The 27,456-nt window shown below is 41.7% G+C and overlaps 1 protein-coding gene across 2 annotated transcripts in view; it reads right to left on the minus strand.

Annotated features, from left to right (window-relative positions):
• DAB1 (DAB adaptor protein 1) overlaps positions 1-27,456 on the minus strand; it is a 1,363,191-nt gene that overhangs the window by 935,375 nt on the left and 400,360 nt on the right. For both annotated transcript variants that reach the window (XM_060409726.1, XM_060409737.1), the window contains exon 2: positions 21,830-21,992. The gene's annotated coding sequence lies outside the window, so the exon portion shown is untranslated. The remainder of the gene's footprint in view (positions 1-21,829; positions 21,993-27,456) is intronic.

A 27,456-nucleotide genomic window follows, 5' to 3' on the forward strand; every position in this document is an offset into this window, starting at 1 on the left:
GGGGGGAGGGGTTGGACCATATATTCTCATAAGCTCTGAGTAGTTCAGAACCAGAGGTGGTAGAATTGCATTTCCAGGTTATCCCAGGCCTCTAATAAAATAGCTGAGGCAACGGAAATGATGTCTTTTGTGCTGGGAGATTATCTGCAATGGAGAGAGTTTACTGTTGTCATTTCTGCTATTACGTTTGGCTACATGGGGCCAGCTGATCTGAAAAAGGCATGGGCAAATTCTTCAGCCTGGCCTGCCAGGTTCTTCATGAGGTGGCCCCAGCTTGTCATTCCACTAGAGCTACTGACGTTTTAAAATGGCTGATAATTATTTGTGTGGGCGGCTGTCCTATGCATTGTAGGGTATCCTGCAACACCCCTGGCGTCTACTCACTAGATGCCAACTGTACTGCCCAAGCTGTCACAACCAACACTAACTCCAGATATTGCCAAATGTCACCTAGGGACAAAGCTGCCCTTGGTTGAGAACCCTGGAGTATTGGAATTGTTATTGGCCATAATGTGATTTCAGAGGTAGTGGGCACTCAGTAACAATTTGTCATTGAAGGAACCTAGCACAGAAGCCAGTCCACTAGGCTCCCTTGCACACAGCATCCCCTTCCTAATCCATGATCACTGTTTGCCTTTCTTTCCTCTCTGTCCTGTATCTTCCACTTAAAATCTTTTCTCGCTTCCATCTTGAGCGATTAAAAACTTATCTTTCACTTAAGATTCCATTCAGACACCATCCTAACTAAAGTTATTCTTGATCACCCATGTGGGATGTACCCCACCATCCCATGGCTTCCCTATGATCAGCTATCTGTGACTTTAATTGCTTCTAACACTTTCTAGGGGAGATGATTTAGTCTAGTGTCTAAGAGATCAGGCTCTGACCTGAAATTAGAATTCCATTCATCTTGGCAATGAAACTAGAAAAGTGACAATATCTCTGAGACTATTTCTCCATCTCTAAAAGAGGGATAACAATACTATCTCAAAGGTCTCTTGCAGGGATTAAATGAGATAACATATTTGCTAGGCATGGCCAAGTCCCTGGCATGTAGGAATCAGTTCAGTTCAATGCCTCAGTCGTGTCTGACTCTTTGCTACCCCATGGACTGCATGCCTCCCTGTCCATCAACTCCCAAAACTTGTTCAAACTCATGTCCATCAAGTCGGTGATGCCATCCAACCATCTCATTCTCTGTTGTCCCCTTCTCCTCCTGCCTTCAATCTTTCCCAGCATCAGGGTCTTTTTCAATGAGTCAGTTCTTCACATCAGGTGGCCAAAGTATTGGGAGTTTCAGCTTCAGCATCAGTCCTTCCAATGAATATTCAGGACTGACTTCCTTTAGGATGGACTGGTTGGAACTCCTTGCAGTCCAAGGGACGCTCAAGAGTCTTCTCCAGCACCACAGTTCAAAAGCATCAATTCTTCAGCGCTCAGCTTTCTTTATAGTCCAACTCTCATATCCATACATGACTACTGGAAAAACCATAGCTTTGGCTAGACAGACCTTTCTTGGCAAAGTAATGTCTCTGGTTTTTAACATTATGTCTAGGTTGGTCATAGGTTTCCTTGCAAGGAGTAAGCGTCTTTTAATTTCATGGCTGCAGTATTGTTTATAATAGCCAGGACATGGAAGCAACTTAGACGTCCATCAGCAGACAAATGGATAAGAAAGCTGTGGTACATATACACAATGGAGTATTACTCACCCATTAAAAAGAATACATTTGAATCAGTTCTAATGAGGTGGATGAAACTGGAGCCTATTATACAGAGTGAAGTAAGCCAGAAAGAAAAACACCAATACAGTACACTAACACATATATATGGAATTTAGAAAGATAGTAATGATAACCCTGTATGCAAGACAAAAAAAGAGACACAGATGTATAGAATAGTCTTTTGGATTCAGTGGGAGAGGGTGAGGGTGAGACGACTTGGAAACATGGCATTGAAACAGGTATATTATCATATGTGAAACAAATTGCCAGTCCAGGTTCAATGGATGATACAGAATGCTCAGGGCTGGTGCACTGGGATGACCTAGAGGGATGGGATGGGGAGGGAGGTGGGGGGGGGGGGGGTTCAGGATAGGGAACACATGTACACCTGTGGAGGATTCATGTCAATGTATAGCAAAACCAATACAATATTGTAAAATAATTAGCCTCTAATTAAAATAAATTTATATTAAAAATAAAATAAATAAATTTGTATTTTTTAAGAAAATTCATGGCTGCAGTCACCATCTAGAGTGGTTTTGAAGCCCAAGAAAATAAAGTCTGTCACTGTTTCTATTGTTTCCCCATCTATTTGCCATGAAGTGATGGGACTGGATGCCATGATCCTAGTTTTCTGAATGTTGAGCTTTAAGCCAACATTTTCACTCTCCTCTTTCACTTTCATCAAGAGGCTCTTTAGTTCTTCACTTTCTGCCACAGGGTGGTATCATATGCATATCTGAGGTTATTGATATTTCTTCTGGCTATCTTGATTCTAGCTTGTGTTTCATCCAGTCTGGTATTTCGTATGATGTACTCTGCATATAAGTTAAATAAACAGGGTGACAATAAACAGCCTTGACATACACTTTTCCTGTTTGGAACCAGTCTGTTGGTCCATGTCCAGTTCTACCTGTTGCTTCTTGACCTGCATACAGATTTCTCAGGTGGCAGGTTAGGTTGGCTGGTATTCCCATCTCTTTAAGAATTTTCCACAGTTCTCTGTGACCCACACATTTGAAGATTTTGGCATAGTTAATAAAGCAGAAGTAGATGTTTTTCCAGAACTCTCTTGCTTTTTTGATGATCCAACAAATGTTGGCAATTTGACCTCTGGTTCCTCTACCTTTCCTAAATCAAATTTGAACATCTGGAAGTTCTCTGTTCACATACTGTTGAAGCCTAGCTTGGAGAATTTTGAGCATTACTTTGCAAGCATGTGAGATGAGTGCAATTGTGCAGTAATTGGAACATCCCTTGGCATTGCCTTCATTTGGGATTGGAATGAAAACTGACCTTTTCCAGTCCTTTGGACACTGCTGAGTTTTCCAAATTTGCTGGCATATTGAGTGTAGCACTTTCACAGCATCATCTTTTAGGATTTGAAATAGCTCAACTGGAATTCCATCACCTCCACTAGCTTTGTTTGTAGTGATGTTTCCTAAGGCCCACTTGACTTCACATTTCAGGATGTCTGGCTCTAGGTGAGTGATCACACCATCATGGTTATCTGGGTCATGAAGATCTTTTTTGTATAGTTCTTCTGTGTATTCTTGCCTCCTCTTCTTAATGTCTTCTGCTTCTGTTAGGTCCATACTTTAACGGCTTCTAACACTTTCTGGAAGAGATAATCTAATCTAGTGGTTAAGAGATCAGGCTCTGAATTGAAATTAGAATTCCATTCATACTGGCAATGAAATAGTGGAAAACTGACAATGTCTCTGAGACTATTTCTCCATCTCTAAAAGATGGATAGAATTACAACCTCAAAGGTCTCTTGCAGGGATTAAATGAGATAACATATTTGCTGGGCATGGCCAAGGCCCTGGCATGTAGGAATAAGTAGTGGATATTATTATTCTCCCTACTAGAATGAAAATTCCTTAAAGACAGGGACCAGTTTTTACTCATTTTTAGATCCCCAGTAACTAGGTCTTGTGTGTGTGCTGTCACTTCAGTTGAGTCCAACTCTTTGTGACCCTATGGACTGTAGCCTGCCAGATTCCCCTGTCCATGGGGATTCTCCAGGCAAGAATGCTGGAGTGAGTTGCCATGCTGTTCTCCAGGGGATCTTCCCGACCTGGGGATCGAACTCATATATTCCTGCATCTCTTGCATTGCAGGTGGATTCCTTACCCAGTATCTAGGTCAATTCCTGATAAACAATGGATACTCAGGAACTCTATATGCACAAATGAAGTGAATGCTTCAAGCTAGGAAATCCTCCAGGATGAAAGATTTGTGGATTTTTACTGCGTAAGAAAAGAAAGATTTTAGTCTGAGCTCCTCCTTCTACATGAGGGAAAAACCAAAGGCCGAGAGAACAAATAGTTTGTGCACAGCATCACAAGGTGATAGAGAACCAGAAGTCACGTGCCAGACCTGTGACCACCAGCCCCTTGCAGACCACCTTCCTTAGGAGAATCCTAGTAGAGCTCCCCTCTCTCCTGTATGCAAAGTGGCAACAAGAGAAACTGGCTTCAATGTGAGGGAAAGCTAATTAAAGCTAATTTATTATCTTTCTTCAGAACTAGGATGCTGGGTGGAATCTGCTGGAGCTCTGTGCTGCAGAGAAATCTTTTTGATTATATTTACACATCTTATTTGAGAAGCACATGGAAACCTAATCACAACTGTAATAACAGGCTCATTGGCCCTCAGCAGACTTATCTTAGCTGCATGATGTGTTTTCCAAGGAGCAGCTCAGGCTTTATCTTTCTCATAAAGTTTTCCTAGACAATGTTCTGTATAATTCAAATCCTCTCTGAGGCACCTTGGAGAGTAAATAGTGCTGTGGAGTCGGGGAGAGGGAATGACTTTGGGAATGGTGCTTCTCCTTTCTTAGCCTGTTTCCTCCTCTGTAAAATGGGGCAATAGTATTAACCTTGTAAGTCTGACATAAAGTTGAAGTGCAACACTGTATGTAAATGGCATGCCCAATGCCAGATGCATACAGGAGGCACTCAGTAAATATCAGCCCCTACCTACATATATGTCTTTTCATACTGTCCATGGGGTTCTCATGGCAAGAATTCTGGAGTGGTTTGTCATTCCCTCCTCTAGTCAGTCCTAAGGGAAATCAACTGTGAATGTTCATTGAAAGAACTGATGCTAAAGCTGAAGCTGAAGCTCCAGTGCTTTGGCCACCTGACACAAAGAGGTGACTCACTGGGAAAAATTGAAGGCAAAAGAAAAAGAGGAGTAGCAGAGGATGGTAGCACGAAGAAGACTTGAGGGCTGAAGGATTGATGCTTTTTAATTGTGGTGCTGAAGAGGACTCTTGAGAGTCTCTTGTACTGCAAGGAGATCAAACCAGTCAATCCTAAAGGAAATCAAACCTGAACATTCATTGGAAGGACTGATGCTGAAGCTCCAATACTTTGGCCACCTGATTCGAAGAGCCAGCTCAGTGGAAAAGACCCTGATGCTGGGAAAGATTGAGAATAGGAGGAGAAGAGGGTGACAGAGGATGAGATAGATAGCATCACCCACTCAATGGACATGCATTTGAGCAAACACTGGGAGATAGTGAAGGACAGATGAGCCTGGGATGTTGTAGTCGGTGGGGTTGCAAAGAGCTGGACATGACTTAGCAAATGAACAACAAGCAACAAATGTATATGTCTAGGCATTTGTCATAGAACACTCTGATCCTGCCTGTGAATGCTTCAGCCTCAATTTGGTTTTGCATTTGGGTATGGAAAGGGCTCTGGGTTCAGCATAATGGGAAGATGACTGGGGTACAGGTGAAAGGCCATCTTGTAGGAAGGAGTTGGAGGAAGTATCATGATATGATGGAAAGACCATGGGATCTCAGCTTTGGCACCTTCCAACCACAGGACCATGGGAAATTCACTTAACCTCTCTGAGTGCAGTTTTCTCATTAGCAACACTAGCAAAAGTTCCTACTTCATGTGGCAACTATGAAGATGAATTTATATTATTCATATCAAAAATGCACAGCACAGAGTCAGATTAAAACCATTGGGTCCAGGACTCTTAGGCACTTAGCATGGACTCAGTAAATGTGGTCAATGAACAAATAATTTGGATGGAGCTGCTTATAATCTGTGAAAGGAAACAATATGGATTAGGAGACAGAACCATAATAGTTTATATTTCCAACTTTGCCAAGTCAGCAAACACCCATCTCCCCAAGTCTCAATCTTCTCAATTATAAAAAAGTAACCCTAGGGTCTTCCCTGGTGGTCCAGTGGTTAAGACTTCACCTTCCAGTGCAGAGGCTACGGGTTTGATCCCTGGTCAGGGAGCAAAGATCCGACATGCCTCACAGTCAAAAAAACAAGCAAACAAACAAAAAATCTTAAAGCTGAAATAATATTGTAACAAATTCAATAAACACACTAAAAATGGTCCACGTAAAAAAAAAAATAAACAAAAAAAACTGATCCTAATGAAGATTTAAAAAAAAAAAAGTTGACATCAGTGAGAAGGATTTACAGAGTTAAAGTGGAATCACAATGGCATTTGGAAAGCATTTAATGTAGCACCAGCAAACAGCAAACCATTCAAATAAATGGCTGACAATACCATTAACAAATACTTACAAACCACCCATGAAGGGCCAGTCATGGGGATTCCATCGTGAATGAGACGCCCCCTGCCTCCCTGGAGGAGCATCAGCAATCAACCCCTTCCTCATCATCACTGATGGAGGGATTGGAAAGGTTAGGGTCTGTAGTAGCAGCCTAGCATCTGAAGAAATAGGACATGTGCAAAATACACACACTTGTGTGTATGCCAGTCTGTGTTTTAAATGCCCTCATTCGCCCTTCATTGTAGGATTTTTTTTTTCATTTTATTATAGCTTTTCACGTTTTGTCTTTTGTCATTTTCCTCTTTTTTTTTTTTTGTTGCCAGGACACCTGTTTCTAAAAACAATTCCATCTCTCAAGCATCCTTCTGATTTCTTGCGTGAAGCGTACGCTAACGCTTGGTGAGAATGTTGTAGAAAATGAGAAACAGGTTTTGAGGGAAGGGCCCGAGGGCTCTTCTGAGAGCCGAACAGATGAGTGTCGAAGGGTGCAATTACTGATATCTATTTTGCTTCCTTAATACCCACTGACACCAACCTGGATCTAAAGCCATATCACCTCTTCTATTAACACTGTGAGAGGATACTCCTCTGTGGCCCCTGATGGGCCACTCCTCTTGCATTTAGACCCCTACTTCATCCCCTCCACAACCCTGAATCTGGTCTTATCCTACAGCTTTAACTGAAGAATAGGGTGGAAGTGATATGGTGCTAGTTCTGAGCCCAGGCTTTATGAGTAATAACGCTTCATGAGTATATTAACCATTTAATTCTCACCACATACCTCTGAAATAGATACAATTATCTAAGAGCTAAATGTAGTTTTCAGGGTGTCAGGTACAATTTTAAATGCTTTGGATAAAATTATTTATTTAACTCTCATATCAACTTTATGAGAAAAATGCTATTATTGTACCCATCTTACAGGTAGGAAAACGAGGACAGGGAAGTATCTTTCCCAAGATCCCACACTTAGTCAGCTTAGAGTCAGGCTATCTGATTCTAGAACTCACACATTAATCACTATGTTGAACTTCAGAGGGGTTAACTGTCTGGCCCAACGTCACACAGAGGTCATGGTAAGGATGGGATTCAAACATGCTGTATTGACTCCAAAGTCTGACCCTTCTGGCCCACAAACATCTAAAAGACTGTTCTGGATCTGCCATCAATTTCATCTAAACTCAGAGGCAACCGCTACAAAAAATAAAAACATACAGCTTGCAGCCAGTGGTCATCTTATCAGAATATCATAATTTTATAGAAATCTTTTCTAGTTTTCTTTTCCACTTATGTGTGTGTGTGTTTAAGACTACCTACAGGAGCAAAAGCATTTCTATATTTCTTTGTTACTCCAGACTTAAGATGTACATTCACTGTTCATTCCACCAACATCAAAGGGCAGTGCTTACAGAACATCCATTCATCCGGTCCCTAGGATTTGATCAAGTGCCTTCAAGGTGACTGTGCTAGGTGCTGGGCTAAGAATGGTGAGCAGGGTGCAAGCAGAGTCCACCCTCATATCCCTTACAGAAAGCCCATGTGGGATCTCGCCAGGCTTTGATGCTTCAGCGTGCATGACCTGGGGCAGGTACCACACGCTCTCTGAGTCCTCTGAGTCTTACCCTCTCATCTGTAAACTGGAGTTTGTTTGTTTGTTTGTTTTTAATCATCATCTACATTATAAAAGTCTTATGATGCAAAAGTGTAATAAAAGAAGGGAAATGCTTAACAGAATGTCAGATACAGATGGCAATTAAATGCTTTCAAAGTTACTGTTATTAATAACGGTTTAATAATAATAGAAGTCCAGTATCTACTAGGCACTGGGCAAGGTTCTTCAAATGCAGCAAGAAATAAAGCCTGTTTCTCATGGTCAAGGGGCCAGCAGTCCTAGTCAGGAGAATAAGCATACACATGGACAGCTGGGCATGGAGTCACAAGCACTGTCACAGAGGGGTGTGTCCAGTGTTGCTGGAGCACGGAGGAGTGCAGACCAGTTCCTTGCTGGTGGGAGTATGGGTGGGGAGATGACTGTGGCAGTTCCTCAGAGGAAGGGTGTTGGAACTTGGCGTTTAGAAATTCCCGGCTGGCTCAGATGGTAAACAGTCTGCCTGCAATGCAGGAGACCCAGGTTCGATCCCTGGCTCAGGAAAATCCCATAGAGAAAGGAATGGCTACCCACTCCTACATTCTTACCTGGAGAATTCCATGGACAGAGGAGTCTGGCAGGCTACAGTCCATGGGATCTCAACGAGCCGGACATAACTAACACTTTTCACTTTCAAGAAGAAATGCGAGAAAGGAAATGTAAAAAGGAAACTTGAGGCAGAGGAAAAAAGACTGAGCTAAAGCTCAGTGATTGTGTTTGGATGGTTTCCAATGAGGAAATATTTTCTGGGAAATGGGGCAGATGTGGATATTTGAAAAACCAGGAAGGAAGAGCTGGTAAGATATAAGCCTAGAAAGGTATCTAAGGCCCAGATTATGGAGGATCTTAGATGTGAGGCTAAGGTGGTGAGTTTTATCACATAAAGAGGCAGGAGAAATTGATAAGAAAAAACCCTTAATATCAATAGACTGATTCATCAATAGATAAAGAGTCACAGAAATATAGATACATGGATATAGTTATAGATATGTATATGTATACAGCTATTGCTGATTGTCCCTATTTCTTTTATAAACTTTGCTTTACTTTATTTTTTTAATATAAATTTATTTATTTAAATTGGTGGTTAATTACTTTACAATATTGTATTGGTTTTTCTTGTTGTTGTTTTGTTTTTTTTAATTTTTATTTTTACTTTATTTTACTTTACAATACTGTATTGGTTTTGCCAAACATTGACATGAATCCACCATGGGTATACATGTGTTCCCAAAGATGATGGCTAACAAACACATGAAAAGATGCTCAACATCACTCATTATTAGAGAAATGCAAATCAAAACCACAGTGAGGTACCACTTCATACCAGCCAGAATGTCTGCGATCCAAAAGTCTGATAGTCCCTATTTCTTTTCATCTGTCTTCCTGTCTTCTGCCTTATTTTCCTTTTTTTAAAAATAAGTAGGAAAACACCAATACAGTATACTAACACATATATATGGAATTTAGGAAGATGGCAATGACGACCCTGTATGCAAGACAGGGAAAGAGACACAGATGTGTATAACGGACTTTTGGACTCAGAGGGAGAGGGAGAGGGTGGGATGATTTGGGAGAATGACATTCTAACATGTATACTATCATGTGAATTGAATCGCCAGTCTATGTCTGACGCAGGATGCAGCATGCTTGGGGCTGGTGCATGGGGATGACCCAGAAAGATGTTATGGGGAGGGAGGTGGGAGGGGGGTTCATGTTTGGGAATGCATGTAAGAATTAAAGATTTTAAAATTAAAAAAAAATAAAATAAAAAAATAAACATATTTGCTTAGAAAAAAATAAAATAAAATAAAATATTAAAAAAAATAAGTAGGATGAGAGCATGGTCTGCTTGCTCTTTGTTCACCATTGTAGGCATAGCATTTAGCACAGTAATGTGGTAAGTAGGTAAGTAAGTAAAGTCACTCAGTCGTGCCCAACTGTTTGTGACCCCGTGGACTGCAGCCCACCAGGCTCCTCAGTCCATGGGATTCTCCAGGCAAGAATACTGGAGTGGGTTGCTTGAAAAACTCTTGTTGAATGGATAAATGAATGGGCTATAATCACTATGTTTGATATTTATGAAATGGTAAATTCACGACAAACTATGGAAAATTCTTTAAGAGATGGTTTTTCTAATAGTCATGTATGGATGTGAGAGTTGGACTATAAAGAAAGCTGAGTGCCAAAGAAGTGATGTTTTTGAACTGTGGTGTTGGAGAAGACTCTTGAGAGTCCCTTGGACTGTAAGGAGATCCAACCAGTCCATCCTAAAGGAGATCAGTCCTGGGTGTTCATTGGAAGGACTGATGTTGAAGCTGAAACTCCAATACTTTGGCCACCTGATGTGAAGAGCTGACTCATTTGAAAAGACCCTGATGCTGGGAAAGATTGAGGGCAGGAGGAGAAGGGGACGACAGAGGATGAAATGGTTGGATGGCATCACTGACTCAATGGACATGGGTTTGGGTGGATGCCAGGAGTTGGTGATGGTAAGGGAGGCCTGGTGTGCTACAGTCCATGGGTCACAAAGAGTTGGACATGACTGAGTGACTGAACTGAACATATATCATGACTATAGAGGAAAGTGGGTGGTTTCACAAAGTAGGTGACACAATCTTGGCATGGTTGATGAGTACAGCTTAGCTTTGCAGAAATGGAGTATTTGAGAAACACATGTACAGAGATCAATGGTCACTGCCCACCCAGTGTATACTATGGTAGTGAAGAACATGGATTCTAAGGTCAGAGTTCAAGTGCTAGCTCTTCCATTTAAGAGCTGGGAGCCCTAGGGCATGTTCCTTAACTTTCTGGGTCTCAGTTTCCTCATCTATAAATTGGGGACAATAAGGGTACTTAAGTTATGGGATTATTGTGAAGATACAAGTACTTACTACCACAATACTGGCAATATAATAAGCTCTAAATAAATAATTAAATATTAACAATTACTAGTAGTATCATTGGTGATGCCTGAATGCAATCAGCAGAACAGACACTCTAGAGTCCTATTACACACAAATCAGTTCTTTCTTCAGATATTATAACTGAACAGTCTACATGAGTTTTTTTGACATAAATGTCTTTGGTACAGATGAAGACCAGACAGCTTGGGAGTCATTTCTGAAAAGATGACTAAAAGACTATAAATAAAAAGAAATGAGAGAAAAGAGAACATATTGAATGCTGGGATTCAGAAAGAATTGTTGCAAGATACTAATGAGCAGAGAGATCTGGGAGAAACCATGTCAAAGCTTTCTGAGAGAGTATGTGAACAATACCTAGGGAATGCCAAAAAGAGAGATGATAAAGGAGAGATGACAGCTCCCTGCAGGCCTGGACCAAGTGTGACACAGAATAAGCAACAAGGCCAATGGAAAGCAGTGTGTCTTGTTAAGTTCCTTTGAGAGGCTTTAAATCAGCAGTGGCTTCCTGGCAGGGTGAGGCAGGGCTCCAACCATTACGGGTTACCCAGAAGCCACCAGAGAAAAATGGAGAAGGAAAGCCTTGAAGAATGAGCGAGGTCCCTGATGTGATGTGGTTACCATAGAGACCACTCTCCACGGTAGCCAGGAAGGGCAGTGCCGGTCCTCAGAACAGTTAACAAGCTATTAGACCAAACACGAAGATGCCAGCAGGTGAGTAGAATGAAGCCGCTCTATCACAGCTGTCTGTTTGCTAAGATCAAGCATGGGAAGAAACGGCCGTAAATCAGCCCAGCCACTGCAGCCGTTAAGTCAAGCTTGGGGGAATGCAACAGAATTTCTAACCTGTGAGCCAAAACCCAGGGACCATGTCCCAGAGGTACATGCTCATAGGAGTGATGCTCTAGATTCCCCAGACTGACTTGAGGACCCAAACAAGATCAAAACAAAAGAAAACAAAGTGGCAACACCAATGAACAGAAAGTAACTTAGAATGTGGGAAAGACTAGCTGAGAAAATTAAGGAAGGCGGTGAACAGAGGGAGATTTCACATTGTTTTGCCCAACTTTCAGTCAGGGCAGAAGATATAGACTGGCTTTGCAGCAAGCAGGAATATATTCTCAGTGCAGGATGGCAGGACCGGGATTTGAAAGTGAGTCTCAGAACAGGCACTTTGGAACTGCTGGGCTATGCTTCTTCAGGAAAGGGTCCAAAGGAGCTCCTGGGCAACTATCTCCTTGATGTATGATCTCCTCTCTAAACACAGAAGATAATGTAGCAGGATGAGGAATTCGTTGTGTGGTGTGAGACCTGTCCTGTAAAGTGGGGCAAGGCCCCTTATGTCCACTCTGCCTTCTATGAGGATGTCTGTCTGCACAGGTGGCAGCTCAGTACCCAAGGTCCTTATGTCTTATTCTTGATGCCCTCAAGCCCACCTCTGCTTTCCCTCACACCTGGACTATGTTTAAAACATCACACCTTCCTATCTTGGCACATACTGTTTCCCCAGCCCTAAAGGCCCTTTGGGCTTCCCTGGTGGCTCAGATGGTAAAGTATCTGCCTGCAATGTGGGAGACCCAGGTTTGATCCCTATGTCGGGAAGATCCCCTGGAGAAGGCAATGGCACCCCACTCCAGTACTCTTGCCTGGAAAATCCCATGGATGGAGGGCCCTGGTAGGGTACAGTCCATGGGGTCACAAAGAGTCAGACACGAATGAGTGATTTCACTTTCACTTTCACAAAGGCCCTTACACCCTTTTCCATTTCTTGTTCAGTCTCTAAGTCATGTCTGACTCTTTGCAATCCCATGAACTGTAGCACGCCAGGTTCCTCTGTCCTCCACTATCTCCCAGAGTTTGCTCAAGAGGGCCATTTCATTCACTCACTCACTCATTTCTTCACTCATTCCTTCACTCACTCATTCATTCAATCACAAAGACTTAAGTACTCACCAAGTACACAGGATGCCTCTGATTCCTTCCTCAGTACTTCTACATACCCTGCACTTACATCTAACAAAACACAAACACTAGGCCACATTTGTTTATCAATGTGTCTGTTGAGTCATTAGATTTTAGATTCCTTGAAGGCAGATTGGGTCTTGCTCACAGTCTAGTGAAGTTTCTAGAATTGAGCATGTAGCAAGTGCTCAATAAATATTTATTAGAGGATGAATAAAAGAGTAAATGAATGAATTGCTTTTCTAATTCTCTCCAGGTTGCTGTATTCTGAAGGGAATTCTCCAAGCCATCAGGTTGGCTGGGGATGAAATGTTTTTGTGCACAATACTTAATAAAAAGGGCTCTGGGTCAATTGAAAAATTTAAAGTCAATATGAAATTGATCCTCATCAGCACTTTCTTCTCCAAACATATAGACAAAAGGACATTTCTGAAACAAATGTATTAGTGTTGCATTTTCTGCTCCAAAGACTCAGTGATTGTTGTCACCTTGAAGTCCAGCCCTCATTAATTTATGGGGCACCCAGCATAATCAGCAACAGGCTTCTTGGCAGGATAAATCAGAGACAAGTCTAGAATTTGGGGGAATCACTAAGCTGCAAACAGCACAATTTCCTTTCATGCTCTTTTCTCTTAGAAGTCACTGAGCACCATTTACATTAAGCTGAAGACCTTTAGGGGCTTTCCTGGTGACTCATTTGGTAAACAATCTGCCTGCAATGCAGGGGATCCAGGTTCAATCCCCAGGTCAGGAAGATCCCTTGGAGAAGGGAATGGCTACCCACTCTAGTATTCTAGCCTGGACAATTCCACGGACAGAGGAAAGACCTTTAGGGTGACTTTCAAAGACATTCTAAGGTAATCAGCAAACAGGTCCTCTTCAACTATTCAAGGAAAATGATACATCTCAGAAATTCCCATCCCATCTTTGCTCAGTATAGTAACCATATAAGTGAAGACATGCCCAGGAGGGAGAAAAAGCAGTCAGTAGAGGATTAAAACAAAACTCTTCCTCCTGGAGAAGCACAATGCAATGACAGAGCCAGAGGTACCACATGTGACAAGGGCCTGGGCACAGCATCTGGCACATAGGTGTCTCCATCACCTGAGGAGCTGGGTGCAATGATCCACTTAGACCCCAGAGTTCTTGCCTGAAGAATTCCACGGACAGAGGAACCTGGTGGGCTACAGTCCATGAGGTCGCAAAGAATCGGATACAACTGAACAACAAACACTTGCACTTTTCAGACAGAATTGGGAAAATGATCCAGGACCTCTTGGTTAAGCAGCAGAGATGCTGATATGGACTACATGCTTGTGTCAACCCAAATTGATAATGTTGAAATCCTAATTCCCAAAGTGACGGGTTTAGGATGGGAGGCCTTTGGGAGGTAATTAGGTCATGAGAAAAGAGTCCTCATGAATGGGATGAGAGCCCTTAAAAGGAGAGACAGGACAGCTGGCTTCCTCTCTCTGCCAGGGGAGGATGCAAGGAAAGAGCTGCTACCTGCCAACCAAGAAATGGGCCCTCAGACACTGGATCTGCTGGCACACTGATCTTGGACTTCCCAGCCTGCAGAACTGTGAGGAAGAAATATTTGTTGTTTAAGCCACCTGATCTATGGTGCTTTTGTAACATCACCTTGAACTAACGTGAAGGCGAAGTCACAGCTTCCCATGTTGACTGTCATTTCCTTTGATTCTGTAGGATGGTGCAGTATCACAGCCAGAGTGCCCCCTTACCAGAATCATCTGGTGAGCACTGATAATGTCCTATATGATTTCATTCAGGACACCTCACCTCTCCTCTAGCTGAGATGCAGGATGGAAATGTAGTGGGCCGTGATTTTCTGGATGCCAAGCTGTACACACAGAGAAAAAACAGGGGAGACTTCCCAGCATGAATATCCCCAAATTTCAGATAAGGGTCATAGCAGCAGAGACTCCACCAGACTTGGGCTCCAGACTGTCCTGGTGATGGTTCTGTGGAAGTAGGGATGGTGGTAGCGAACCAGGGCTAGAGAAGAGACACAGATGTGTATAACGGACTTTTGGACTCAGAGGGAGAGGGAGAGGGTGGGATGATTTGGGAGAATGGCATTCTAACATGTATACTATCATGTGAATTGAATCGCCAGTCTATGTCTGACGCAGGATGCAGCATGCTTGGGGCTGGTGCATGGGGATGACCCAGAAAGATGTTATGGGGAGGGAGGTGGGAGGGGGGTTCATGTTTGGGAATGCATGTAAGAATTAAAGATTTTAAAATTTAAAAAATTAAAAAAAAAAAAAGAAAGAAAAGCTTCAGTGAGGAAGAGGCTTTATCTCAAAGTATGTCTTTGGATTTGGTGGGAGGTGCCAAGCTTTAGCTTCCATGGTATTACAGATGATCTACCCCAAGTTTCTGTGAACCAGGCTGGACTCTGTCTCTTCTGTTTCCCCACATATGGAAAACATCACAGCTAATAAAAGGTGCTGATCAATACTGTCAGTGACACTGTACCATAATTCCATCCTTATCTTGTTTTCTAGTTATTCAAAGGAGTGTGTTTATTGGTCCAACTGTTAAAGCACCTCTTATTTTGATCCTAAGCCCTACCTGGCATATGTGTGTGTGTATGTATATATATATTGTATATATGTATAATATTTCAAAATATGGTCACAGTAACTGTTACAGCAATACTGTTAAAAAAGAAGATAGTATTATTTCCATTCTAAAACTGAGGTTCAGAGTGGTTAAGATGCATGCCAAAAGCCACACAGCTAGTAAGCAAGAGAGCCAGGACTTGAACCCACTGTCCTAATCCTAAATTTTTAAATCAGTGCAGTTTTCCCATTTTGAATATAAGTTAGAGTTGAGGTTTACGCTCTCTAGCTCAGTTGTGGTCCCCCTAGTTTGTAGAACTCCTGATCTTCATGATGTCTTTCTGGCCCTCTGGACTTGACACAGTGCTAGGAGTTGGCTTGAACATGCTCTCAGCCTCTTCCCTCCAGAGACACTTGAGATAATTCTCCCGTACATGAGTCAGTCCTGATCCAAAGCCATTCCTCTTTTCAGTTTAATTTTTTAATGATTTACCTTTTAATGTTCATAAAAGTGATGCACACTCAATCATAATATCAGATTTAGAAGAAAAAATATAAATAGTGAAATAAGTCTTCCTTATGCCATGACACAGGGAAGTTCACTCCCAACATCTTAAAGCCTTGTCTTCAGCCTTTTTCAGGGTCAACATCTACACATCTAGAGATATGCTGGCAACAATTTGGAATAATGTTGTACATAAAGTCCTGAAGCTTACCTTCATGTCCACACGCCATTAAGAACAATAAAAAATTATTTCAGTTCAGTTCAGTCGCTCAGTCATGCCCAACTCTTTGCGACCCCATGAATTGCAGCACGCCAGGCCTACCTGTCCATCACCAACTCCCAGAGTTCACTCAAACTCACGTCCATCGAGTCGGTGATGCCATCCAGCCATCTCATCCTCTGTCATCCCCTTTTCCTCCTGCCCCCAATCCCTCCCAGCATCAGAGTCTTTTCCAATGAGTCAACTCTTTGCATGAGGTGACCAAAGTACTGGAGTTTCAGCTTTAGCATCATTCCTTCCAAAGAACACCCAGGGCTGATCTCCTTTAGAATGGACTGGTTGGATGTCCTTGCAGTCCAAGGGACTCTCAAGAGTCTTCTCCAACACCACAGTTCAAAGGCATAAATTCTTTAGAATATATTTAATGACTATATTATTTATATGTGAAAACTTCAGTGAAATATTTTCCTCCTTTTTGGAACTTTTAGTTGTTTGCTCTCTATCAAAACTACAAGTAATTGGAAATAAAGTTGTTTGCTCACGTACCTTTGTAATTTATGTTTTTAGGATAGACTATTAGAGGAGGAACTCAAGCCAAAAGCTAGGAATCATTTTAGGCTCTTCTAGGCGATTGATATTAGTTACCTTTTCACTAGTGCATTTCCATTCTACAATGGAAGATCATTTTTCCTGGAAGCTTCCCTCAAAGTGGTAATAAAAGGTAATCTTATAGGTGACCCTGCACTTGCTTGCACAGAAGGCAATGGCATCCCACTCCAGTACTCTTGCCTGGAAAACCCCATGTCTGGAGGAGCCTGGAGGGCTACAGTCCACGGGATCACTAAGAGTTGGACACGACTGAGCAACCTCACTTTCACTTTTCACTTTCATGCATTGGAGAAGGAAATGGCAACCCACTCCAGTGTTCTTGCCTGGAGAATCCCAGGGACAGGGGAGCCTGGTGGGCTGCCGTCTATGGGGTTGCACAGAGTTGGACACTACTGAAGCAACTTAGCAGCTGCAGCAGCAGCATTTGCTTGAGTAGGAACCGAGTTTAAGGGATAGTAACACAAAACTGCTTCTCTAGGCTGGGAAGTGTTGTGGTTAACACAGATAGCATTACATATCCTAACTAATCCACAGGGAGTGCCTGATTTATTCAGTGATCTCCAAATCAAAAAGCCTCAGCTGGTTCTGTGTATATAGCCACAAATCCGCCTCTGACCAGCATGCTTTACATGAAGGCATGGGTGATCTGTCGCCTCTAGCATCCAACCTAGTGTTCAGCATATTGTAAAACTTACCTGCATGTGGTTTTATGTGTGTTTATAGAATGAATGAAACCATACAACAGCTTTATGATTCCAAGTGGCTGACATGTAAACGAGGTGTACTCTGCCAAGTGAAGTGACTCATCATCTGGCCTCTGACCCCTACGAAACATAAGTGCTTCACCCCCAGAAGAAGCCCATTTAGCTACTCAGGGCACTTGTACACTGCCTGCCCACAAGAAAGCCCGATGCTGGGGACCACCCTTCAGGACAAAGGCTGCTGTGCAGAGGAAAGTGGTATTTCCCAACACAGTCGTTTCTCCTCTCCTGCTGATGCTAATTACAGTTTGCTGAATGTAAACTGGGGAAACATCTCACCTGCCCAAAGGAATTCCAGAAATGGGCCTGTGGTCTTCACAGTAACCTGGGAGCAGAACTCTCTCCTTCCTAAGTCTTGTATCCTTTTTTCCTCCCACCACAACACAGACAGGTAAACACAGAGAGGTGACAAAATGAGTTTGGACTGGCAAATCATCCCACCCTCAGGGTCTTTCTCTTGGTCCTGGCTGTGATGCGAAGCTGGGGTATGAAGTAGAGGCATGAGGAAGACATTACCTGGCTGGCAGGGGTGCTACATGTGTGGGGTGCTACTGGGGCAGTCTGGCAACACACTTATGCAATTAATTATACTGAAACAAACTCAAACTTCTTTGAAGGGCCCCTGCCCATGGGACCACCATAATGCCATTTTGCCACATAATCATTCCTTTTTTCTGCTTTAGCATCATTTGTTGAATTTTCAATCTCTATTAAAATCCTTCTCCTTCTTTCAGGACATTATCAAGGGTTACCACCTCAAGGCAGCCCTCCCTGGTTGTATACTAGTCATAGCCATATGAACACAGTTAGCTTTCCTCAATGTTATCATAACACATTGTTTGGGCCTCTCTTATGCTGTTTTTGGGGTCTGTGCATCTATTGTCAAATCTGGAAAACAACGCTGATGGGTCTCTAAGGTCTTTTCAAGCTTTTCTTTTCAAAATTGTATTTTTTGCATTCTTAGGAATAATAATCAAATGCTTTAAAAAAAAAAAACCCAACAGTATAGTATAGTGGTAGGATTGCGCTTTGGCACCATGGCTTCCCGGATAGCTCAGTTGGTAAAGAATCCTCCTGCAGTGCAGGAGACACTGGTTCGATTCCTGGGTCAGGAAGATCCAGGAGAGAAGGGAAAGGCTACCCACTCCAGTATTCTGGCTTGGAGAATTATATAGATTGTATGGGTTTGCAGAGAGTCAGACACGACTGAGTGACTTTCACTTCAGCACTATAAGAACTGAATTGGATCATCAACTGAGTTGCTTCTAGCTGAATGGCCTGGGCAAGACTTATCATGCCTTTGGGCCTCAGTTCTTCCATCTGTAAAATGGCAATAATGCTGATGTGGTATCACAAGACTGCAGAATAGAGTAAATCAGGCTGTGCATGTGAAAGTATTTTGTAAATAAATAGTGAAATATAGTGTTGATAATAGTTATTTCAAGAAAAAGCCCTGAGTGATTCTCTCCCTAAAGAAACTACACCACTGCTGAATTAAACATCTTAAAACCTAACACCTCTGATTCTCAGAATCATGCCCAGTAATCCACACTGTCTCTCTGTCTGAGGAACAAAGATTCTTCAATAAAACCCCACAGGAACCTTAACAGTCACAGTCTGAATAACTCTGGGTATCCTCTCGTAGATCCTACTTTGTGTTACGCATTTGCCAGGTTTTTGCCACATAAACAGAGTAAAGAATTAGAGAGGCTAACTAATTTAGGGTCAAGTCCTAGATTTGCAAGTGAATATCTGTGTGATCCTGTGAAAACTGCTTTACTTTTTGAATCTTCGTTTCCTTGTCTATAAATCAGCTCTGATAGCACTCACTATAAGGAACTGTTGCGAAAGTGACCACGTGACAACTCTGTTAAAGCACACAGACAGGACGCCCAGCACACAGCAGGCACTCAACAAAGACCAGTCCCTTTCTCCTTTTCTCTCCCTTTGAGCACCAAGATTCTAGAATTCCATAATATGAAATATTCATCCACATAGATGTGGGGTAGACAATGGGTGGTCTCTAGGGGAGTGATGTCCAAGAAAGATTTTACCAGAAACTCTATTTCAGTATCACCATCGGGCCCCTGCTTGAGCCTGTCACCCACTGGGCTCATCACTACAGTGAGCATTTAAATTTTTTTTTAACAAAAAAGAAAGATTATTCTCAATGATGCATGTGATAAATATGCTGGCTTTAAACCTTTTAGAAATATTAAAGGTTTCACAGCTCAATGTTTGACAGACTTGATTAATCCCTTCCACACAAGCATATTCAGGAGGATAGCTGTAGCTGGGTTTTAAAGCTCCAAGACTGTTCTCTGATAAAGGTAAAGGAAAGGTAAAGCACTTTTAAAGACAGAGAGGTTCGTGTGCTACAGGGAATAGACAAAGACTACGAAGACCCACAATTCAGAGGAGGATGGAGAGTCAGAAGCTGGGGTCTATCCAGGGAATCTTGCTTTAAAAATTTTCTCCCTACAAGGAGTTTTCCAATGAAAAGCACACATCCTGTCTGACCAAAGGCCATTTGTCTGAGAGTTTTCTTCTCCGTTGGGTTCCAAGATGAATGATGTAGGAGGGGGGAGGGGGCAGGGCAGACGAAGGGCAGAGCAAACTTCAGAGGTGAATATAACGGAATTGACCATTGCCCCCTGTCAAAGTCCTGGACCATTCAACAGCCTTCTGCTCACTCTTTCACCGAGGCTGTTTCTTACACCGACCTCCCCAATTCCCAAATGCACTCTGAGTGCCTCAAAAGAACAAGAAATATTTTTGGATATTTTTCCCCTCAACAACTACCTTAGTTTTGTATATAATCAGTGCCTAATAAACATTTGTAAAATGCACAAAGTTGGTGTTTAAGAAATCATTGAGAAAATGATCTAAAAATTTTTTTAGATCATAAAAATCTAAAAAAAAATCCTTGAGGAAATGCTGGCAAAAACCCCTACTTGAGAATGATGCTTTAAAAAATTACTATCAGATTCCATGTCCTTCTGATTTCCATCATACAAAAGAAGATTGAGTTTGGAAAGCAAACCATGGAGGTTTCCAAATAAAGCCTCAGTAGACAGATACTGATAGAGTACTATAACCATGCTAGGTGAGCTGGACACAGTTCCCAGCTCAACCACTCGGCCTGGGGTAAAAGAGACTTGTCATCATCGTGGGAGGTGCTTTGACTGAAGGATGAATGGGAAAACAGAGGGGACAAAGGAAGCTGTATCAGACACAGCATCTTTGTTCATGGGAGATGTTTAAAAAAGCTTGGAGAATGAGTGATGCACTCAAGCTGAAGTTTGAAGGACATCACAGAAGGGGAAAGCATACTTCTCCATATATCATGTACATCGTTTTGATCTGTGAACTTCCAATTAAACTCCAAATGGAACACTTGCTCTGCTAATCAACCTTCCCCACAAAATTTCAAAACGTCAGCCCACCCTGCCCCTAGGTTTTCTTGACACTCAAGTCAATCTTCAACCCCGACCCCTATTTTATTTTTATGGAAGCATTTTCCCAACACGAAATACCAACATATTTGCCACAAGATATTATGGGGGGCAAAGGTGTAATTCAATTATGTGACTTAATCAATTCAAATGGCTGATGTACAAGGATCTCAGGATGCCATCCAGCTTTCAACTCAAAGCGAATAATTGTTCCATAATTTCTTAATTCTCCCGCAAGACAGTTTAAATTAAAGGATGTCAATTTGCAAAGCCAGACTGCATTGTATTCTTAAATTGGGCCTGAAATAGCCACAAGATGAAGGGTAATAAGGCAGAGAGCAGAGCCCAGGGTGCCTGGTGCTGTGCAAAATTGTTTAATACGGTCAGACCCTTTAATCTTCATATCTACTGATGCAGAAAGCAGCATATTTCTGTCACTTATGATAAGAAACATTACTTTTTAAATTCCTTGGTGAGGCCCGCAGATCTTCTAGACAGCCAAGATAGCAAGAATCTCTATTTCTGTGTGTGTGAACATTTCTTTTTTTCCCTTAAATTGGTTTTATTCTAATCCATTTAGTCTCCAGTCTGAGTCAGAGACAAGTAACCCTGAATGGAACCACACAGGAGGAGAACAAAGGCTTTTGCCTTCCAGTCCTCAGATTGGACTGGCTACCGGCTCCTTGAATAAGTCAGTGATTAAACAAATAAATGGACCTGAGGGCATTCACTAGAGGAGAGTCAGTCAGTTCCAGAAAGGAAGAGAATTGGAACAACATCTAAGAGAAACAAAATCCTGCTCCAAAATGAAGGGTGCAGTGCAGGGAGGGGATACTTTAAACTATTTTCCTGGAAGAGTCAAGTATTTTACTCACGTGTGTCCTAGGAAAAGGCTGGGCCAATGCGTCCAGGCAGGGTCAGGGTGCTGCTAGGGAAATGTAGACCCCAGAATCTGGATGGAAGAAATTGGATGCTGTTTTCCCAAGATTGCCAGAGCCACGAATCAGGAATTGTCATGGAGGGAAGCCAAGGACATCGCTGTAATGAAAGAAGTATATGTCAATTTGGAAAGCAAACCAATGAGGAGGAAGGAGGACAGTTTGGAGTTAATGGTCACAGTGGCATTTAAAGTACATGGCTCAGAATGAAGCACCGTCTAAAGTGCACGTGGTACATGTAGGTGGGCCGGGGGCACAGGGGTCCATAGGAACTGTGCTGGGCCCAACAGAAGGGCATTCGTCAGTGTCTCCGTGCCTCATGTTGTGTCAGACCTGACACAAGTGGTCTTGTCGTTGTGTTATGTTCACTTGCTCAGTTGTGTCCAACTCTTTGTGGCCCCATGAACTACAGCCCTCCAGGCTTCTCTGTCCCTGGGATTTTCCAGGCCAGAATACTGGAGTGGGTTGCTAGTTCCTTCTCCAGGGCATCTTCCCAACCCAGGGATCAAACCCACATCTCCTGCATTAGTAGGTGGATTCTTTACTGCTGAGCCACCTGGGAAGCCCCCAGATAATGTCGTGGGTACATGGGTACAAACAAAGCATAACGGATTCATCAGTCTGTATGCTAAAAATTTGGACTAGGTTATATGCAGGCTAAAATTCAATAGGTACAAATTCTACATTTCTCACTTGTATGAATCTATCTCTAGGATATTCGCCTAGAATATTAGGAATTTGTCTCTAGGATAAATGCCTAGAAGTAGAATTATCGGGTAAAAAAAGATGCTTATAAATTTTCATAGACATTGTCAAATTACCATCTACAATAACTATGCAGTTTTACACTCTCTTTAGCGATGTATGAAATCACAACTTTCTCATGTCCTCCCCAGCAAAGCTGGTCACACTATTTTGCCGGTGAGACACAAGATATAAGGCGTAATAATTACAACAATAGGAAATCTCTGGTGGCTCATACAGTAAAGAATTTGTCTGCAGTGCAGGAAACTCAGGTTCTATCCCTTCGTTGGGAAGATCTCCTGGAGAAGGGAATGACTACCCATTCCACTATTCTTGCCTGGAGAATTCCATGGACAGAGGAGCCTGACAGGCTACAGTCCATGGGGTTGCAAAGAGCTGTACAAGACTGAGCTACTAACACTCATTCACTTTCAAGACAATGATAAGGCTACTTTTAATGAATAATTGTAGCATTTTAAGCCCAGTTTTAGTCTTTATATGGAATAATCCATTTATTTGTAGTAGTAACCCACAGACATAGGAACTATTACTATTGTCATTAAATAGATAAGGAAACAAACTTAGGGAGCATAAGCATCTTGTTCCTGACCACAGCTATGAAGGGTGGAACTGGGGTTCTAGCCCTGGTACCTGGCATTTCTTCAATACCAAAAATATTAGCTCTTATTCTAGGAGGTGGGATATTATCTATGGTGCTTATTGTAATAGGTACACACAGATAGGAAGCCAGAGGGAGGGTGTGTGTCTAGGGAATCAGGGAGACCAATTCTTTCCATCTCAATAGAAGGAAAATATTGGGCTATAGTGGTTGATAAGCAAAACTCTAAGAACAACACAATACATTTTTCTTACTTTTTTCTGCTGCTTTTTTCACTAGAAAAATTATTCTTCCAATGTTCAGCATATATAGAAAGGTCAGAGCTACAAAAATGAAAGAATGGTGTGGTCAAAGAAGCACGGTGCTGAAAGTAACATAGACCTGGGTTCAAGTTCAAGTTTTACTACTTTTTAGATGGATGATGGTAAAGCAAATTTTTATATAACTTGCTTCTCTGAACTTCATTTTCTTCAAATGAAACCATTAAATCTATAATCCCAGGAAAATGTGCATGATGACAAAATAATGTAAAAGATAAACAGTGCCAAACAATTAATAAATCTCACTAGTTATAAGCAATTTCTAACTACCCATTTAATTGTATTCTTCCTGTTTCTCTTTAAAGATCTGCTCTCATCAAATTGGTTTATTCACTTTTCTCAAGCATGATGGAATTTTCCAGTCTGCTTGCATTTCTGCATTCTGTTACTGAAATACATCCTTGTCCCCAAGTCCTATCCATAGGAATTCTACCATGAAGCCATTCAGGTGTGTATCAAATGCTACCAACTCAAGAGTGTCTCTTGAATAATAACCCCTGCAATATACTACCCCTAAGGAGTTCAGTAATACGTGAACCATGAACTTCCAGATGTTCAAGGTGGTTTTAGAAAAGGCAAAGGAACCAAAGATCAAATTGCCAACATCTGCTGGATCACCGAAAAAGCAAGAGAGTTCCAGAAAAACATCTATTTCTGCTTTATTGACTATGCCAAAGCCTTTGACTGTGTGGATCACAATCAACTGTGGAAAATTCTGAAAGAGATGGGAATACCAGAGCAACTGATCTGCCTCTTGAGAAACCTGTATGTAGGTTAGGAAGCAACAGTTAGAACTGGATATGGAACAGCAGACTGGTTCCAAATAGGAAAAGGAGTGTGTCAAGGCTGTATATTAGCACCCTGCTTATTTAACTTCTATGCGGAGTACATCATGAGAAACGCTGGGCTGGAAGAAGCACAAGCTGGAATCAAGATTGCTGGGAGAAATATCCATAACCTCAGATATGCAGATGACACCACCCTTAAGGCAGAAAGTGAAGAGGAACTAAAAAGCCTCTTGATGAAAGTGAAAGAGGAGAGTGAAAAAGTTGGCTTAAAGCTCAACATTCAGAAAACGAAGATCATGGCATCCGGTTCCATCACTTCATGGGAAATAGATGGAGAAACAGTGGAAAGAGTGTCAAACTTTATTTTGGGGGGCTCCAAAATCACTGCAGATGGTGACTGCAGCCATGAAATTAAAAGATGTTTACTCCTTGGAAGAAAAGTTATGACCAACCTAGGCAGTATATTCAAAAGCAGAGACATTACTTTGCCAACAAAGGTCCGTCTCATCAAGGCTATGGTTTTTCCAGTGGTCATGTATGGATGTGAGAGTTGAACTGTGAAGAAAGCTGAGTGCTGAAGAATTGATGCTTTTGAACTGTGGTGTTGGAGAAGACTCCCGAGAGTCCCTTGGACTGCAAGGAGATCCCACCAGTCCATTCTGAAGGAGATCAGCCCTGGGATTTCTTTGGAGGTAATGATGCTAAAGATGAAGCTCCAGTACTTTGGCCACCTCATGCGATGAGTTGACTCATTGGAAAAGACTCTGATGCTGGGAGGGATTGAGGGCAGGAGGAGAAGGGGACGACTGAGGATGAGATGGCTGGATGGCATCATGGACTTGATGGACATGAGTCTGAGTGAACTCCGGGAGATGGTGATGGACAGGGAGGCCTGGCGTGGGGTGATTCATGGGGTCGCAAAGAGTCAGACACGACTGAGCAACTGAACTGAACTGAACTGAAGGAGTTTAATTCCTAAGTACTATCGAATTCCTGTTTACTGAGCTCCATGACTTTTAGGAAATTAGTCATCATAATACCAGTTTAAAAATGCTATGCTATGTATCAGGTACTGTTCTAAACACTTTCTATATCTCACTTAATCCTCTCCACAGGTGATAGGTACTGTTATTATTTCCCCTTAGTCCTGAATCCCAATCGCTATTAAGTGTCTTATCAGCACAGCTGGACTGAAGGCTCTAAAGAACAGTCCATGAGCATAAAACTTGTAGACTTTGGAGTCAAAGAATATCAGCTCCAGTCTAGGTACTGATCCTACCAGCTATGTGATATTTAGTAAATTACCAAATCTCTCCAGGCCCTGATTTGGATTTGTAAGGGGATGTTGATAATACCAACTTCAAAGAGTCATTATGAGGTTTGAGTTTGCAGATGCAAGAATTTCAAACAGTGTGTGGCATGTGCTGAGCACTTAAATATTGGCTCCTATTATCACTATTTAAATAGCATGTAGTTGGTTTCCAACAAAAGGTTCCTGTCCATCACACCTTCGAATTCAATCGCTATTCCCTCTGCCTGTGCTGTCTTTCCCCACCCTCACCATCATTGCACTGAAGAACTCAAGGCCCATGTCTCTGGGATCTTGCTCTAGCACCTTCTGCTCTGTAAAGCCTTCTTTAATGGTCTCCTCTGCAGAGAGAGAGAGCTCCCTCCATAACCATATTCTGGCTCATCTGCACCACTCACCATTCTGTGGTACAATTCCTTGTTATCAGTCCTGTTCAGAACTATGAGCTCCCAGAAGATGGGGACAATGCGTTAGTTATTTTTAATCCCTAATATTTAGCACACTACCTGCATAACTACCTGCTCTCTAAGTGTCTATTAAATGAAGAAATAGATTTTTAAAATATTTTAAAAGTATTTACAAAACACAAATATACTCACATAGAAAACAAACTTGTGATTACCAAAGGGGAAGAAGGGTACAAATTAGGAGTTTGGGATTAAAATATATATACTAGTATACATAAACGAGATGACCAACCTACTGTATAGCACAGGCAACTATACTCAGTACCTTCTAATAACCTATAATGGAATAGAATCTAAAAAAGCATATATATATATATATAATAATTGAATTGCTTTGCTGTGTACTTGAAACTAACACAATATTCTAAATCAACCATATCTCAATAAAAATTAAAAAAAAATAATTTAAAAAAGTTAAAAAATATTTTAAGACAAACAAACAAACCTGAATGATAAGCAAGGGAAAGTTACCAATTCTTAGCTCACTACTATATAATGAGCGAAAAGCCACTCAATCTCCCTATCAAAGCATAGGACAGAAACTGCTAAAATTAGATGTTCTATAAAAATAGATGAGGAAATTCTGTAAGGGACCCATTGCATCCGTATCTGCCACATCTTTGCTCACCACACTGCAAAGCTATTGATGTTTTAGTGACAGACACGGCAAATGACAGATTCACCAGCAATTTATAAACTCAAGACATTAACAGACACACTGGCTGCTCAGATATAAGTAGAGCATTACGGAAGGAAAATAATAATTAACTCATAAGGAAAGGGGCAAGTAAACATTCTATTAAAATGGAAAAAAAAAATCCCAAATGAATATAATCTCTTTCCATTACATTATGAGCATTAAAATTAATGGTGTTGGTTTTTCTGTGGTTTGGATCGTCATTGTATTTAACAAGCTGAAGTTAACTTCACAGTGAAAAAAAAATAAATTAAATGTGCTGGTGTCTCAGGAAACTTCATTTTCTGAGTGAATAGCCAAGTTGATGCACATCACCAGAATGGCTGACAATCAGTTTTCCATACTGGTGTGTTCTAAATGGGAAAGGAAACCAACTCTTCATTTAAATTATATTGCAAATCACTTCTTGCCTGCTGAATGGCAGTCAGCTGCAGTAGGTGGCTTTCACGTAGGGCCCCAAATACAACATCGGCTGATTAATGCTAATTTCAAATGTTTTCTTTGGGAGCGGGAGAGAGGTGGATGCTATCTTAGTGCATGTGATGCTGAGGAAATTTTATGGTGAGTGACTGACTCAAAAGCCAACAGCATATTTGCCATCAGATAAAAATGCACATTCA

The sequence above is a fragment of the Ovis aries genome, chromosome 1 (genome assembly GCF_016772045.2).
Source record: "Ovis aries strain OAR_USU_Benz2616 breed Rambouillet chromosome 1, ARS-UI_Ramb_v3.0, whole genome shotgun sequence".
NCBI classification, from domain to species: Eukaryota; Metazoa; Chordata; class Mammalia; order Artiodactyla; family Bovidae; genus Ovis; species Ovis aries.